The 18,415-nt window shown below is 36.3% G+C and overlaps 1 long non-coding RNA gene across 1 annotated transcript in view; it reads left to right on the forward strand.

Annotated features, from left to right (window-relative positions):
• Positions 1 to 852: 852 nt before the first annotated feature.
• LOC119765438 overlaps positions 853 to 18,415 on the forward strand; it is a 62,099-nt gene continuing 44,536 nt past the window's right edge. Inside the window, exons 1-2 of the long non-coding RNA XR_005276725.1 lie at positions 853 to 1,325; positions 11,053 to 11,117. This is a non-coding gene — a long non-coding RNA (uncharacterized LOC119765438). The remainder of the gene's footprint in view (positions 1,326 to 11,052; positions 11,118 to 18,415) is intronic.

Below are 18,415 nucleotides of genomic sequence, written 5' to 3' on the forward strand. Positions count from 1 at the left end.
TGGCCCAAAATGCACGTACGACAAGTTAGCACAACAGCGACGAAATAATGGTCCGATTTTTTATGTTAAAAATTGAACATTCGTGAAATTTTCCGATCTCTTCGAAAACAATATTTTCCTTTTTTTAATCAAGACTAACACTTCAAATGGGCATGATATTGAAAAAAATATGAGTTGTTATAAATTTCCTCAAATTCAGACGTCGAGTGTAGAGATAGTGCACTTCAACCTTGCTCCCAACAACCCCCGTCCATTTCATGTGCTTGTCTCATCATTCTCCTGCAAGCCTACACCTGTCCTGTCTCATTTCACCTCTATCCCCCTCCAATCCCACCATGGTCCACCCCCTACCAGGCCACCCTTGCTCACCCAAAACGCGCAACCCCTGAAGATGTGCTGCCACCCCGAGGGACCATCCGTTTTGCAACCATAACCGTCATCATCATCAACGCCGTCATCATCCTGCTGCTCATCCAGGATTCTCTCCGGTGTCGTGTCGTGTCGCGTACTTCCAGCAGCGATAAACATTGCCGTTAGCTCCCGTGAAACACGGAACCAACCCTCCGTCCAGGTCCTCCCTCCCCTCCGTTGCTTCAAATCTGTGCAGAATCCACTCTGCACTCTGCGCTGGAGAGAGAAGGAAACAGTGTTGCGTTCTCGCTTCTTCCCCCTGTGCCGACCATCGATCCTAGACACGCAACAGGGATGTTCAGTTCAGAGAGAGAGGGGGAAGAGGCAGGAGTTGGAAGTGCGGCATACAGTTCCCGGAGTCTCCTCTGGACCACCATCGGTGAGCCTGGCCTGTAATGGTACAGAACGGAACTAGCCAGCATCAGTTCGATAGTTGACGTGATTTAAAGCGGTTCGCAAAGCCGGAGCAGCAGCAGCGTCAACTGAAGTTTGAGGAGGACTTGGAGTTTCCAGAAAACTGAGGATCATCCCAAAACTTGGCCAGAATCGGGAAGAGGAATTTCGGGAAAACCGCAACACCGGCTTGAAAACTCAATTTGGAAAGTTTTTTTTTCCTCGAGGACGAAGAACCGTTGAGAGCAACAGTTGGTCTGATAGCGATACAGGAAGCAACAGGCTGACGACGACGACGACGACGCCGATGGAGCGAACTGCTAACGGATAATCAACTCTCTTCGTTGATGATAAAAAAGAAAGTTCTTTCAGACTGGCAGCTGTGACTATGTGAGTGTGTGAATGTTGAGCTGCGAAGTGAGTTGTTGAGTGATATGTGGTGGCTTAGTTGAACAAAAGTGGTTAGTGTGCGCAATCGAATTTAGGCTGGAAGGTGGAAACTATGAAGTCATCAAATGTTGGTAAGTGGTCACCTACAAATAAAATAAATTCGGTTTATATCGCAACAGTTCCATTAACAAATAATAATTATAAAATAGGTACACCAACGTATATAAACAAACATACAAACCAACACAAGCAAAATATTCGAAAAGAAGTGCAGTTGGGCATATTTTAACCATAAAAGGCAAATAAGAATTAAAAACTCGGTTCAACAAATAAAATAGCATTATTTAAATCCTTTTGATTTCGATTAACACTCAAACGCTCGGGTAGTTATTTGACCCCTATTTTTTCTTAAAAATCTCATAACTTTGAGTAGAATTGACCAATTTGGATGCTTCTGGTAACAAAAGACTCAGATTTGTCTATATTTCTAACTGTCAGATGGGGGACAAATATGGTCCACTTTTAACGGAGATATTCCGGATTCCATTGGGGTACCTCGGCCCTTCTATTTGGGATTTTGGTCAATATAACACAATTTATTCCACAAAACAAAGCCGGAAATGATGCAAAACTTTATGGACCATATTTGTCCCCCATCTGACAGTTAAAAATAAAGACATATCTGGATCGTTTGCAACCAGAAGCATCCAAATTGGTCAATTCTACCAAAAGTTATGAATTTTTTAAGAAAAAAAATAGGGGTCAAATAACTACCCGAGCGTTTGAGTTTTAATCGAAATCAAAAGGACCAATTTTGAAGGGGGGAGGAGGGGCGACATAAACTTTGATAAATATTTGCAGCGACCTACTTGAAAAAAATCTTTTAATTTTTTCACAAATTTTTAATTCGGAGACTACTTAACATTCTACGTATTTTAGGGTAAAACAAAGTCCCATAAATTCAATGATATTTTGCAAATTTGTGATAGTAGCATAACTGTTATAATGAATAAAGCAATTTGTGATGCTTTTTAATTCAAATAATATTTATTTTTTGGCCCCCTTCTTTGTCACAGTCTGAGTACGTTACTAACAGCAACATAGGAGATTTATACCCTTTCTCAGCCTATTTCTATAGTCGGCCTATCATCACTTTGATCATGAATTACAGCTTTCATGAAGTGTTTTTGACTGTTCCAAAGTAATAAATAGCTCAAATAAAAGTAAGCAAGCAACTCTCCATTGTTAATACATCTGAAGATATTGATTTAATAGCGGAAAACAGCAAAAGTGATGAGAATTGGTCGAACGGCTTAGAGTGATTAAAATGGGTATATTTCCTCTAATATAAAATTTTCTAATTTTAAGCATTTCTCTCACTCTCTCTCTATCCCATTTGTTTACCAATTTCGTAAGTTTTTTGAAAACTTTTTTTTTTTATCTTTTGTAATGCATTATTGTATAGTAACAAAACCAAATAAACACAAAAACTTTGTTATGTTCATAAAATGACAAATTACAAAAAAAAAATATATCACATAAGATCACTCAATTGCTAAAGCAATTTGACTTTTTCAAATAAATTTTGGAAAAAATGCTTTTTTTATACAAATATTCGAAAAAAAAAATCTGCCTTTCCTAAATCATATCAATGATTTGTTTTATGTTTTTAATAAAAAGATCAATCTATGAACAGTCAGGGAATTTCATATTTAACCCTCTACTGCACATTTTTTTCGAAAATTTTTCCCCTGTTCAGGAGGTTATTTTGAGCAACTTTTGATCTACGAAAAACTTTACTTATCTTGCTTTATGTTTTTCTTGTTATATTTTTTAGTATTTTAATTTGCATTTACCTTGTTTTTTTTGGTAGTATTTGGCCTGTTCTACTATCTCCTATCATTACACTATGCCTTTCAAATTTTATCATGCTTTAATAGTCTCTTTTTATTTTTTTGCTTGTTTTTCTATTTTCTGCTATAAAATGGCACCATTATTCTTTAAATTATAAAAAAATGTGTAGAGGCATAGTCTGCGATACTAAAAAATTACTGCAAACTTCTTTTTAATTAAATTATTGAAAATGTTAGTAAAAGCCACAGGCAAAGTTGCCCCCAAAAAATGTTTAAAAACATTGGCAAAGTCACATAAAACAAGTCAAACTTCCAACCCTTAATATTTTTAAAATTTAAGAGTTCTTTCCGATTTCCGATTGGAAATATTCTTAGAGGGTTTCATTGATTTTTTTTGACCTCCAAAATTTTCCCGAAAATCAGTAAATTATTTGGTAGGCTGTACATTAGGGGATGAATAAAAATATATATCGATAGTCGATGGATTCTAAAATGTCTGTAAAAAATCTGGGTGCAAAAGCTCTAGTTAATGTACACCGTTAAGAGAATTATGGGAAAAAAAGACAAATCTTGAGCTTTAAAAAATATGCAAAATTCGGTTTCAAAAATACGAAAAAAATGCCCAACTTTTTTTTGTAGAGCATTTCAAAGGAAAATTATAATTGAAATTAAAAAGTGCTTTTCTTTTTTTATCTATTTAATGCACATGGTGGCTGGTACCTTCTTTTCATTTACGTAGTTACAATTTGAAAAATTGCAGATTTTTTTACAGCCGCCACCTTTGCAAAAAATGGCAACCGCCTGCACGGCTCTTCCGTGGCGATGTGACCTGGCCATTTGAGGTTATGTTAAAAATCACCCTTTTTGAAGTCGGCCAAATAGTATTTTTATCATAATTTTTAAACAACTAAATGAAACTTTACAGTTTAAAATTCCAGGCTAGGGGACTCGACATTGGGTAGGCTACATCCGGACTAAATTCGTACGGCCAACGCCGAGAAAATGAAGTAGTACGGTAATCGAGTCTGTACTTCACATATTTTTGATCAACATCGTCACAAACGCACAGACGTTTGCTCAGAATTTGATTCTGAGTCGATAAGTATAAAACCTAAAAAAATATAAAAAATTACAAGGCATGATTTTTTACATTTGAATGGAAAAAGTGCTTTAAAATGCATTTTACACCTGCCCAGTTTTTTACAATCATTTGTTTTCAAAATATTCAAATATTGAAGAGATTTTATATTTTCGCCGAAAAAAACATTTTGCGGTGCTGTACATTGGAACTCCACAAAAATTGAAGGTATTTTAGATAGATCTCAGACACTCAGACTTGCTAAATATGATTTAAAATGCGGGAAAATTGTTTCCAGTTAATAAAATATCTGTTTCCTTTAAAAATTTTAAGTTTTTTGAAAAAAATATTTTTTTGCCCCCTGATTTTTCGGAGCGATTTTGAGGGGGGGGGGGGTGACATAAACTTTGAAAAATAATTGCAACGGCCTAAACCAAAATGAAAAAATGCACATGAAATTAATTTTCAGATTTAATTTTGAAATTTTGAAAAAAAATAATTTTGAAAAAATCAAAATTCTCGAAATTTTTAAGAAAACAAAAAAAATATTAAGAAAAAGAAAATCACTTAAAAAATGAACATCTAAATCAACCTCTTGTTCCGATCAGCGTACTGAGCCCAAATCACAAATATGAGCTTGATTGAAAATATCAGGAGCTGGAGCTCTTGCGCATGATTTGGTATAACTAACATTAAATTTTTGAGCTCTCTGGAGATTGGTATAGCCTTCAAAAATTGGCATTTTTTTGAAAAATCAACCCAAGCTAAAAAGATATGCATCACCATCCTAATGTAGACATAAATTCTCTTGTCAGAATTTCTCAGAACTGGCTGAAAGAATCTTTTCCGGTTAAGTGTCATTCAATGCGTCTCCAGCATAACGTTAAGTTGCGTTCTCCAAACTAATTTGTAAGGGTAGATTTAAGAAAATCTCAAATGATGTTGATCACATTTAAAGCGAATCGATTGATGATCCCACCAAAAAATCCACTTTTCCACACCAATAACTAACAATATCCTTTTTCTGCCCTAATACCTGCGTGCACGTTTATTAAGCAATCAATTCCCTGGCCTTAATTGGCTCGTCTATTTCCATCAGCCAACGCAAACGGCAAATATCTTTCCTCCTCCTCCTACAGAGATAGACAGAGATTCGCATCGCATCGCATAAACTAATTTTTAAATCTCATTTTTCCGCTTGCCCAGCTTTTCGACAGGCCCCCGGCATAATTATCCTTATCGCCACCCAGCGCAGAGAGCATCATCATTCAATCATCCCACACTCTTGCCACCACCCCCACAGCTTTAAGGGGGAGGTCGTCTTCTGGCCAAGCTCCTGCTGCCGATGCTGCTACCGGTACAAACCGGAGCTTAATTATCCGTGAAACAACACACAACCCAAGACGTGGAGGAGATTTCTCGCAATCAAGTTTCTTCTTTTTTTTTCCCCCGGGAGTTTTGCCCTGGAACTTGGCCACTTGTTGCACCGGTGGAGGTTCAGTAGGGTGGTTCAAAATGTAGAGTCGTAGCAGTTGATGTGTTTTTTCTTATATGCATTGTGAAAGATTTGAGCTTCCTTCACACGCTCTGATCAAAAGAATCAAATGTAATTGAATTGCCTTGATTTTTTTTGATTTTTTGCTAGTTTCTTAAGATGACTAAAACATTTCTGGAGTATTTTTCAAAGGTCCATTAAACTTTTGATTTTATTTTTAGCTTTTTGGGTATTTTTGAATATTCCTGACTCAAAGCGGTATTAAAAATACGAAAAAAAAACAGAAAAAAATCTGGATTTAAACATGAATTTTAAAATTATTTTTTGCCGAAAAAATCACCAAACTTAAATTCTGCCGATTGAAGTGTGTTTATGAAGCCCAAATCTATCATATCTTGACAAAACAAAAGCGTTTACTGACATCAACTTGAAAAATGTCCAGTAGTGTTATCATTTATGATATTTATTTTTTCAACGGTTAAATATTGATTTTCTCAAGCCTCAATAATACAACACGACATATTTTATGTTGATGTTTGTAAACACTTTTTGTCATGGTATGATAGATGTGGGATCCCTGAACATGCTCCAATCGACATAATTGAATTTAAGTAAATTTCCTGTCAATAAATAAAATTGTAAATTTTGGTGGAAATAGTATAAAAAAAATACTGGGGTTTTCGACGCGCCGCGCGCAAAAAAGGGAGAATGACGAAATCGGCTAAAAATCTCATTTTTTCACTAAAACTGCGATAACCTTAAAATTTCAGCGATGACCTAAACATGTTCGGTTACCAATAGTTGCGTATTTCAATGACAATTTTTTTGATACCAAGTTGTTTTTGTGAAAATCGGCGAAAATTGCCATTTTTTGGACCATCCTAACGCGGCGTAGGTCACCCTAATGGCCAAACAAAAAAAAATACAGGTCTAATTATTTCGGCCAAGGATTCCCCAGAAAATTTTTGAGCCCGATCGGTTTCGAATCATACTGTTTTCGTGAGGAATTGCTGTTTAAAGAGTTATTTTTGCCGAAATAATTGGAAATAAATTGAAAATTAGCAAAAAATCTTATTTTAAAAATAGCATTCTAAAATATAATCGAATTAGCTAAATCGAAAATAAATAAATTCATCGTTTTAAATTTAGGCTGGAACAAATTTTATTAAAAGCTTTGGTGTCTCAACTCTGGTTAAGAACGAGAAGGGAAAGGAAGCAAAAAAAAACTTCTAAATTTCAAACCCAACTTAAAACAGAAAACATTTTTGGCTTCCTCTCCGAGGAATGCCTTATAAAATCACTTGAAAATTGGCCAAAAAATGTCACTGCGATTTCTCGGAAATGGCTGAACGGATTTGGACACTTCCGGTTGCATTCGATCCCTCTTAGCTTCCGATAAGTCGCTATTGAAAATCTTCCCGTAGCCCTTTCCTGTCAAAAGATATTTACGAAAAACGATTTGCAAAACTAAAATCAAAAACAAAAACGATGAAAAATTTTCAAAATTGCTTCATTTTTGCACAACTAGGTAGTCTGGAATGTCCTCCATCCACGGCTGAAACGGGACAAAAATCCATTGAAATTTGCCAAAGTTACAGCCACTTTAAGAAAACTGTTTGCATTCAGCCGCCTCCAAATCGACTAAAACGTGGCCAAAATTAACCAAAATTTCGGCATGTTGCACATTTTTGTAAAGCTTTTTCAAAACCCAATCCAATGAGATACATATCTCGACGAATTATTAGGCTTAGTCGCTAATATCTGCACTAAACTGCTATTTTTGACGATACCAATGCATTATCACATGCTGGTTCGCCCATCCGGCTAAAAAACCCAGAACTATTATACTTCACTCGAAAGCATTTTTCATCGTGCTTCGAATGTCATTTTAGGAAATAAAATTCCCTTTGTGAATCGCGTCCAGCATGCTAAGATTCTGTCGTCCCTAAATTAGGACCAGAATAGCCTCAAAAACGTCTTCGCCAAGCCAAGACAAGTCAAGTCATTTCGGGAAATGACAATATGTAATGTGTTCTTAGATACCTATCCATGAGCCATCGATCGACTCCGTTAGCGATACACTTTTTACCCTTTCTTAAATTTTCGCTTTAGCTGTAGAAGGTGAGAGCGGAATGCAAGGCGAGAGAAGGAGAGAGTTTACGGAAATTTTGACTCGTTCGAGCACTGCATAGGGACGTGGCGTTACATCGTGCTGCCATCTGGTTTTTTTAAGTGCAAAAGTGCTGAATCATCGTCTAAAAATAGACGGCGTCCTATCTCACCCAGCAAAATGAAGTCGATAAAGTAGTCGGTTTCGATAAGAAAAAGTGGAAAACGTGGTCTAAAAATAGTGACGCCATCCCCCTATGCCGTCACGGTGTTAAAACTCGCGTGCTTTGCTTACATGGATTTTCGTCGACGAACATAGGCGTATTTTACTTCTACTCGGATTGAATAGCATTCGATTTAGTAAGTCTCTAGACTATATACTAAGTATTCTGCTTTCAGTCAAAAAGGATCGCAAAGTTATTATTTGAAATTGTTTTAAAAATCCATTTTAAATCCTTTGCGGTCGTACAAAGGGTCATTGTACCCAGAAAATTAAGCTTTATCATTGTGAACAATAATATTAGCAATTTAGTTGAATTTTAGAACTCAATCAATGAATCGCCTCTATATATACATGTACATTCTCAATACATTTATTTGTGTATGAACCGAGAAGAGGAAGCCCCCAATCACCTAGGTGGATTAAGTAACGTTTTTTATTTCTTTTTACATTATAACAGTTAGGCAATCAATGAATTTTTGACAATATTGTTTAAACTGTATTATATCTTTTCCGATCTGTGGCCCATCAATTTCCAACAAAATTTGCAAAAAAATCTTAAAGAACCATTTCCTTGATATTTTGAAGCATTAAAAAATTGCCCCTAATTTTTCGATCCAATTATTAGAAGCTTTGTAAAATATTTCCATCAAACTTATTCGTCCGATTTCAACATTTTGTTTGCCTGAATCAAATGGTAGTCAATTAGACTCGAGCGACTTTGATTTTTCGTTCATGTTCAGAATTTCAAGATTCATATTTCCTTTACTTTCTCGTTGGGAGCAGATGGGAATCGAACCCAGGACCATTCGCTTACAAAGCGAACACCGTAACCAGTCAGCCACGGCCGCTCCTTATCATGTTGAAATGTGCGATTGCTCTAAAAATCTATATTTTTGACCCTATTAAGATGCAAGGGTATTTTTTGTAAATTTCACAAATTTTATAGCAAGGAAAACGATCAAAGAGAAAACTAATTTTTCTGCTATCTGCCTGAACTCAAATAATTATTATATCTTCCCAAAACTTCTTATAGTTGTAGCCTAAAGCAGGTATTAGACTATGACAAACAAATAAAAAAAACTCGCACTTTTTCGTATTTGACGTTCCTGCAAACAAGGGCAGGCAAACTGCCCCCCTTTCAAAAAGTGCGAGTTTTGATTATTTTTTGTCATAGTCTAATACCTCCTTAAGTGTGTACCGTCGCTGTCGTGCTATCTTACCGAACGTGCACGTTGGGCCAAATTGAGTTATGAACGATATTTTGTGCGGCATTGTAGGAAAATTCAATCTTGTCTTGATATTTTGACACACCCTGAAAATGATGAAAGTGCGCAAACTGGCCTCAGCGATCAGGTCAGAACGCGTTTGACACACGTACAAACCCGTAAACATTTTCCATTATAACTCGGAAAACCGGCAACCAAATTCCATCAAATTTCGAGAATAGAATGGTCTACCAAACAAAACTTGTTTGTTGTTGTTTACATTTCGTGCTATTCTGTTTATTGAAGGTCAAGCATTAAAACGAGTTTTTCTCGGAACAAAAAAAGCGACGTGCAGAACTTGAATGTTCAAGACCTTCTTTTTTCACAGCATTTTCATGTTATTGAATGTCATGAAAAGCTTAAAAAAATATTTTATCATTCTTTTTAAAAAAAAAATAAACAGTCTTATTTTTTTATTTACACATCACAAAATTTAAAGGTTATTTTTTGAAAGTGGGTAATTCTCCGCCAACTCACACAGCAGTTGCCCCGACCCCTCTTCGATTTGCGTGAAACTTTGTCCTAAGGAGTAACTTTTGTGATCACGAATCCGAGGTCCGTTTTTTGATATCTCGTGACGGAGGGGCGGTACGACCCCTTCCATTTTTGAATATGCGAAAAAAGAGGTGTTTTTCAATATTTTGCAGCCTGAAACGGTGATGAGATAGAAATTTGGTGTCAAACGGACTTTTATGTAAAATTAGACGCCCGATTTGATGGCGTACTCAGAATTCGATGAAAAAACGTATCGAAAAAACACTAAAAACGTTTTAAAAATTCTCACATTTTCCGTTACTCGACTGTAAAAAATTTTGGAACATGTCATTTTATGGGAAATTTAATGTACATTTCGAATCTACATTGACCCGGAAGGGTCATTTTTTCATTTAGAACAAAATTTTTCATTTTAAAATTTCGTGTTTTTTCTAACTTTGCAGGGTTATTTTTTAGAGTGTAACAATGTTCTACAAAATTGTGGAGCAGACAATAACAAAAAAAATTATTAATAGGCATAAGGGATTTGCTTATAAACATCACGAGTAATTGCGATTTTACGAAAAAAAAGTTTTGAAAATGTTGATCGTCGTTGATCATGGCCGTTCCTGGTCACCTGCGACAGACATGGACGACGAAACAAAGAGAACACCGTGCTACAGTGATCCCAATTTTCGTCAAATTTCACAAAAAAAAACAAATTGTTTATCTAAAAAATTGTAGCTCTGTGCCATTTTAACCGATTTTAACTGTCCTGGACGCAAATAAAAGGAGATTAGATGGTCTTTCAAGTAAAAATAATTTGAGATAAAAACAAACAAACAAACAAACACTTGAAAAAGTCGCGAAAATGGCGTTTTGACCGTGTCTTAACCAAAGAGCCTATGTCTGAATATATTTTTTATCGGATTTTTCGGGTATAAAATTCGTGATGTCGACCAATACATTCCCAAGGCATGATGTTTTTGAAAAAAAAGCCTATGTTTTTGACTGGCCACGCGCAAAACCCAGAAATGAATTTAAATATTTTTAAGATTATTGCAAAAAAAAACTTGTTTTTATAAATTCATAAGCCTTTTTCTTTTGGTAATAAAAAGCGACCCTTATAGATTTGAAGTACCCTAGCAATTATTTTTGCACTAAATAGTTTTGGAATATTTTTGTCCCGAAGCAAAACTTCTTGTAATTTTTGACCAAGCAGGATACTAATTAGTTCATCGAGTAATGGTTACTAAGAACAGTTATGAGAAGATGAATAAAAACATAATATGAGACAATGCCGGTGTTGATTTTAAACGTCCAATTACTAATAAGTACATTTCTCTAATTTCCTTTCACAGATCTCCTCAACCAAGATGAAGTCATTACCGCCTGACCACTGGTAGTCCTAAACCCACACTAAATGGTAAGCTAACCCCTCTTATTAAAACTATAAATTAGCATTACAAGAATCTACACACAAACACACATACGAGTCTTCTCACCGAAACGTTGCATTTCCAACCCCCTCACATTAGTGCAGCTCTCGGGTCAACAATTAGTCGCAATACGCTTCTGCTTCTGCTCTTCCTGGTCCTGATGTCCCGATTCCCCGGGGTTGGTTGGCCCGGGACAGGCACTTGCCTCCGGTGGACACTCTCCAGGGCGGCAAACGGTTACACAAGAGGGCACTAATTTGAACACGTCCCACCGGTGGAATCATTTAACCGACAGCACGTGACTTCATTTTTTTTTGTTTTTTTTTTCTTTGCCTTATGGTGGTGAAGGCTGTCCTGGGGATGGAAGTTCTGCAAAGTGGCCATTTCTGGAGCCAGCTGCACGTGTGAGTTGGGCTTGATTTCCTTTTAAGGGCTCCTAATGAGAGTCAAGCCAAGAAGTTGAGGAAAAAAATATCAATTTAATAAAATTGAAAATAATATTCTCAAAATAAAAATGTATATTTTATTTGATCTAGTTTTATGGTTAAAAACTTGAAAAAATTGTTGATTTCTTTCATTTACCTTCTTTCCTGTATTATTTCTTAATTATTCATTTTTCAGAACCAGTGTCTCCTGGTCTCTATAACATATCATTTATCTCATTTTATAACGCTGATTTAAAAAAAATGATAAACTTGCCTCGGTGAGATTTACAGCTTCCACAAATAATGCTTACAAAAAAATAACGTAAAAAAGATCTGAAAGCACATCGCAATGCTGGAATTTCCTTTATTCTTTATGAATGATGTTGAATCAGATTTTCCAAACAAAAAAGTAGATTCATAAATAAATAGGCTTCAAGAGTGAATTAAACGAAACCATTGAAACCTGCCACTATGAAAAAAAGGATTCAGTCGAAACTATAATCATAAACACAAAACATCAATCAAAGCTTCGTAAATTCTTCCTAGTTTATTCTGAAACCATTTAGAAACCTGCCCAACATTTTTTCCCAACCAAATGTTCGACTTTCTAAAAACTCAATTCCATTTCCAATTCAGCACTTTCCATTTTGCAGGTCAGACTGGCTCAAAAAAGGTAATCCCCCCAGAAAAAAAAACTACACGAAAATAGATTCATCAACCTCAACCCGACAATCACACTCCATCGCCACCCGAAATAACAGAGAGAAAGCGAAAGAGAGTACAATTTATTTAAATTCCACCCCAAACCTCTCCCCCACCTTTTAATTCCACCAAGTGTGACCTTTCATGATCTGTGGAGGTGGGTGGATTGGAGGAAAATTGTTGGGTTCTGTTTTCGGGAGACGGGCTACCCGCAAAATAATGAGCAATTTAATTTGGTTTCATGTTTTGCTTCCATCAAACTGAGGAAAGGTTGGCTTTCTGTGGCGATTTGCTCCGGTGGAGTTGACATCGTTTGGGAGTTTAAATTTGAATAAAAAAAAGCGGAAAAAAATGAGTTGATGGAAATGAAATCGGATAGCTTTTGCATTGGAATTCCACTTTTCCTAGCTCAAAAAGTGGCTAGAAAATCGATTGACTTTACGCAACATTTTAAGTTTTTATTTTAAATGCGAAATGAGCTTTGAGCATCATGTTTGACACAAAATTATCCAAAACCATTGCCAAACAAAAGATGATCATGACATTTGAACAAATTGAGATAAAAAAATCACTGATTTGCTTTGCAAGTCGGCAAAGTGGGAAACATTCCCAAAAAAAAAACTGCAAGAATTTGCCCCCCTGAAGCTGCTTGTCAATTCTGTCAACAATAGTTTATAGGTCAAATTTTTCTAATGAATTTATAAAAAAATGATTAAATCCAAGCGAAATAGCTTAGCTATTTAAGTGACTCTTATTTAAAAAAAAATTGTGGCTTCGAATTAACCCTGACTCAAGCTCTTCAAAAATACCCAAATCTACTCCGACTCCAACAATAACTCTCATACAGTTGTGGGTGAAAATAACTCGACTCTTAGCTCAACTCCGACTTAATCCGACTGGTTTTAATATTGAATAATATAAAAAAAATGCGTTTTTTGTTTCATATGATAATTTATTGAAACGTGATTTTGTTTGCCTGAACTCAAATAATTTTTATATCATCCCAAAACTTCCTACAGTTGTAGCCTAAAGCAGGTATTAGACTATGACAAACAAATAAACAAACTCGCACTTTTTCGTGTTTGACGTTCCTGCAAACAAGGGCATGCGAACTGCCCCCCTTTCAAAAAGTGCGAGTTTCGATTATTTTTTGTCATAGTCTAATACCTCCCTAAGTGTGTACCATCGCTGTCGTGCTATCTTACCGCACGTGCATTTTGGGGCCAAATTGAGTTATGAACGCTATTTTGTGCGGAATTGTTAGAAAATTCAATCTTTCAATGCTATCTTGACACACCCTGAAAATGGTGTAAGTGCGAAAACTGGCCAAAGCGATCAGGTCAGAACGCGTTTGACACACGTACAAACCCGTAAACATTTTCCATTATAACTCGAAAAACCGGCAACCAAATTCCATCGAATTTCGAGACAATGCATAGAATGATCAACCAAACAAAACGTGTTTGTTGTTGTTTACATTTCGTGCTATTCTGTTTATTGAAGGCCAAGCATTAAAACGCGTTTTTCTCGGAATGACAAAAACCGAGGTGCACCACGAACTTGAATGTTGAAGACCTTCTTTTTTGCACAGCATTTTCAAGTTATTAAATTTCATGAAAAGTTTAAGAAATTTTGTATTATTCATTTAAAAAACAGTCTTATTTTTTTATTTACACATCAAGAAATTTAAAGGTTATTTTTTGAAAGTAATATTTTTTTAGTATTGGAATTATATTTTGATTTTTCGCACTCATTTTGGAAATTGCTCCAACATATTTTTAATAATTTGAATGAAAAGTTCTTCGATCAGTCTCAATTTTTTTTCTAAGGGTTTCATGGCCAAAATAGTTCGACCCGTATTTTTGACAAAGAACTTTGTCCTAAGGGCACTGTCTACGGGTGCCAATCCAAAATTTCGCGAAGCGAAAGTGTAACGATTTGTGTAATCGTTTAAACGCTTATATCTTCCACCCAATTCAAGTAATCTGCATGCTTTATCCACCAAACGAAAGGGGAAGTCTTAAATTGCAAGTAGACTACCTCACAAAGTTGATAAAACTTTGTTAAAGTACTCAAAAGTTAAGATGAAAATAAAATTCAGACCGGGAAAAGCCCGGTCGCTGATTGGTTGAGCGCAACCTTTCCCGAACACATTAATCAGATTCAAGTATCTAGCACTTAGCAAATTTTGCTCTCTGCCACTGCTTCGAAAGCGTCGAGCCGTCACAGCCAAGCGAGGTTATAAAGAGCGCCGTGCCGCCGGTTGAAGCTCAAACGAGTCCGAAGCTTTGCACGAGGAGGATCGAGAAGCAGCAGCAGCACAGCAGAGCCGCCGAGAGGAAGGAGAGAATTGAAAATTGGAAAGAGAGGCAGAGCAGGCGCGGGAGGGAAAATTGCCGGCAACTTGGAGTGTCATCATCGCATGGTTTTATCATCGTCATAGGACGTTAAAATGGCCCTTTCAGGGCCAATTCACACGAAAGAGTATTCTTTAAAATCTGGTTGGGTACTGTAGTGAGTGTTTCTGTGTGCGGAAGGGAAATCGAGTGGCAAGTTTGGGGCTTGAAAGAGCACCAAATTATCAACGCATACACACAAACGCGGGCTGGGGAGCTTCATTTGTGTGCGCCTGGTTTCTGCCGTGCAACTACCCTTCACGAGTTTGCTCATCCGATCGATCTTGGGGAAAATCGATTTTCGATATTAGTGTGGTTCCGCGAACACAATTTTAGTGTGGTTTACTACACACACACACACACACACACACACACACACACACGAGCAAATCCACAGTCGATGTCGCTTTTTTGCTACAAATGAGCAGTTCTCTACGGAATCGGTCTTTTTTCTTTAATTTTAATTTTTGTATTTTTTTATCCGGCTGAAACTTTTTTGGTGCCTTCGGTATGCCCAAAGAAGCCATTTTGCATCATTAGTTTGTCCATATAATTTTCCATACAAATTTGGCAGCTGTCCATACAAAAATGATATGTGAAAATTCAAAAATCTGTATCTTTTGAAGGAATTTTTTGATCGATTTGGTGTCTTCGGCAAAGTTGTAGGTATGGATATGGACTACACTGAAAAAAATATACACGGTAAAAAAATTTTTGGTGATTTTTAATTTAACTTTTTGTCACTAAAACTTGATTTGCAAAAACAACTATTTTTAATTTTTTATTTTTGATATGTTTTAGAGGACATAAAATGCCAACTTTTCAGAAATTTCCAGAATGGGCAAAAAATCTTTGACCGAGTTATGATTTTTTGAATCAATACAGATTTTTTAAAAAAATCGAAATATTGATCGCAAAAAAATTTCAACTTCATTTTTCGATGTAAAATTGAATTTGCAATCAAAAAGCACTTTAGTGAATTTTTGATAAAGTGCACCGTTTTCAAGTTATAGCCATTTCTAGGTAACTTTTTGAAAATTGTCGCAGTTTTTCATTTTTTAAAATTAGTGCCCATGTTTGCCCATCTTTGAAAAAAATATTTTTGAAAAGCTGAGAAAATTCTCTATATTTTGCTTTATTGAACTTTGTTGATACGACCCATATTTGCTGAGATATTGCCATGCAAAGGTTAAAAAACAGGAAAATTGATGTTTTTTAAGTCTCACCCAAATAACCCACCATTTTCTAATGTCGATATCTCAGCAACTATAGGTCCGATTTACAATGTTAATACATGAAACATTCGTGAAATTTTCCGATCTTTTCGAAAAAAATATTTTCGAAAATTTAAAATCAAGACTAACATTTCAAATGGGCGTTATATTGAATGTTTGGCCCGTTTGAAATGTTAGTTTTGATTTAAAATTTTTGAAAATATTTTTTTCGAAAAGATCGGAAAATTTCATCAATGTTTCATATATTAACATTGTAAATCGGACCTATAGTTGCTGAGATATCGACATTAGAAAAATTTGTGAGACTTAACATTTTTAACCTTTGCATGGCAATATCTCAGCAAATATGGTCGTATCAACAAAGTTCAATAAAGCAAAATATAGAAATTTTCTCAGCTTTTCAAAATATTTTATAACCAAAATGAAAAAACTGCGAATATTTTCAAAAGTTACCTAAAATTGGTTATAACTTGAAAACGGGCACTTTATCAAAAATTCACTAAAGTACTTTTGATTCCAAATTCAATTTTACATCGAAAAAGTTGAAAAATTTGCGATCAATATTTCGATTTTTTGAAAAATCTGTATTGATTCAAAAATCATAACTCGGTCAGATTTTTGCCCATTCTGAAATTTCTGAAAAGTTGGCATATGTCTCTAAAACATATCAAAAAAAAAAAATTAAAATAGTGTTTTTGCAAATCAAGTTTTAGTGACAAAATTAAATAAAAATCACCAAATTTACCGTGTATATTTTTTTCAGTGTAGTCCATATCCATACCTACAACTTTGCCGAAGACACCAAATCGATCAAAAATTCCTTCAAAAGATACAGATGAATTTTCACATATCATTTTTGTATGGACAGCTGCCAAATTTGTATGGAAAATTATATGGACAAACTAATGATGCAAAATGGCTTCTTTGGGCATACCGAAGGCACCAAAAAAGTTTCAGCCGGTTTAAAAAATACAGAAAAAATCGAATGACCGAAATCTCAGAGAATTGCTCAAATACACTTGCAACGCACTGTTTGGTGCTATAGGTGGTGTGTAGTATGTGTAAAGAGAATGAATAAAAAGATCGGAACCCAATTTTTGCGGAGCGAAATCGTTACGTGGCGATTTCCCCTCTTCGCAGACTTCCCCTCCTTTTCCTTCATGGCCTATCTACAATCACTTAGCTTAGAAAATTTCACTTAGCTTAGGAATTTGAATCAATGGAAATGAATCTGAGTTTCTACAATGGAAAAGTAATCAAATTAGAAACTGACGTTTGGTTTGGAAAATTTCAAAATCTACGGTAAGTTGACGTTTCCATATCAAAGGTAAACAAACAACTGCATAGCAACGTATATCAGCCCAGCAAGTTTTCTAAGTTGATTGTGGATGACAAACGTAAGTTGCAGACTTTCCTAAGTAACTACTTTACTTAGATGTTCTAAGCTAAGTGATTGTAGATAGGCCATCACGCTGATTGGTTGAACAAACCTTTCCCGATCATCCTCTCCGAGAGACGTGAGATTGATGTATCTAAAATCATCTACACTCAAGCTCATAATTTTCTGACAGCCGAGGAGTCAACATCGAGTGGCAGTTGCAGAATCAGAAGGGACAGCAGAAATTTCCCCCGGTCAACGACGTGGAGAGGTCGCCGAAATGGCTCGGGCCGTCGCAGGAACAGGACGGATTGTCGCTGCAGGCCATCAGGAAGAACGTTAGGGACCGATGTGGTCAAGCTGCTGATCCCGGAAGGCTCCGGTTAACGGCATCAAGAAGGGGTCTCCGTGTTGATCGAGAACCAGTTCCCTTTGGGTCAAGTTGGTTGTGGTTGCGATAAAGTTTATGGTTTTTGATACTGGACATGAAATTTAACATTTCGGCAGTCGTGACCGCAATCCGGGTGGCCGGCCGCGGATGTTCGAAGGGGACATTTCCCGAACCAAAGAGTTGGGGCAATATGGGTATCAAACTTTATGGTTTTTGATACTGGACATGAAATTTGAAATTTCGGAAGTATTGGCCACAATCCGGAGTGGCCGGAGGCCGCGGATGTTCCGATGAGGGGACATTTGCCGAACCATAAGTTAGGGCAATATGGGTATCAAACTTTATGGTTTCGATACTGGACATAAAATTTGACATTTCAGCAGTAGTGACCACAATCCGGAGGCCCGGGGATGTTCCGGTGGGGGACATTTCCCGAACCATAAGAGTTGAGGCAATATGGGTATCAAACTTCATGGTTTTGATACTGGACATGAAAGTTGAAATTTCGGAAGTATTGGCTACAATCCGGGTGGCCGGAGGCCGCGGATGTTCCGATGAGGGGACATTTGCCGACCCATAAGCGTTAGGGCAATATGGGTATCAAACTTTATGGTTTTTGATACTGCACATGCATCTGACCATTATCTGAAGTTACGCAGTTAAAATAAATCGCTTATTTTACGCAGGAAGTTATAAATCGATTACTGCGATTGCCTTTTTATTGTGCCGCGGCGAAATTCTGTTTCTGGAAATATAGA

The sequence above is a fragment of the Culex quinquefasciatus genome, chromosome 1 (assembly GCF_015732765.1).
Source record: "Culex quinquefasciatus strain JHB chromosome 1, VPISU_Cqui_1.0_pri_paternal, whole genome shotgun sequence".
Classification (NCBI taxonomy): Eukaryota; Metazoa; Arthropoda; class Insecta; order Diptera; family Culicidae; genus Culex; species Culex quinquefasciatus.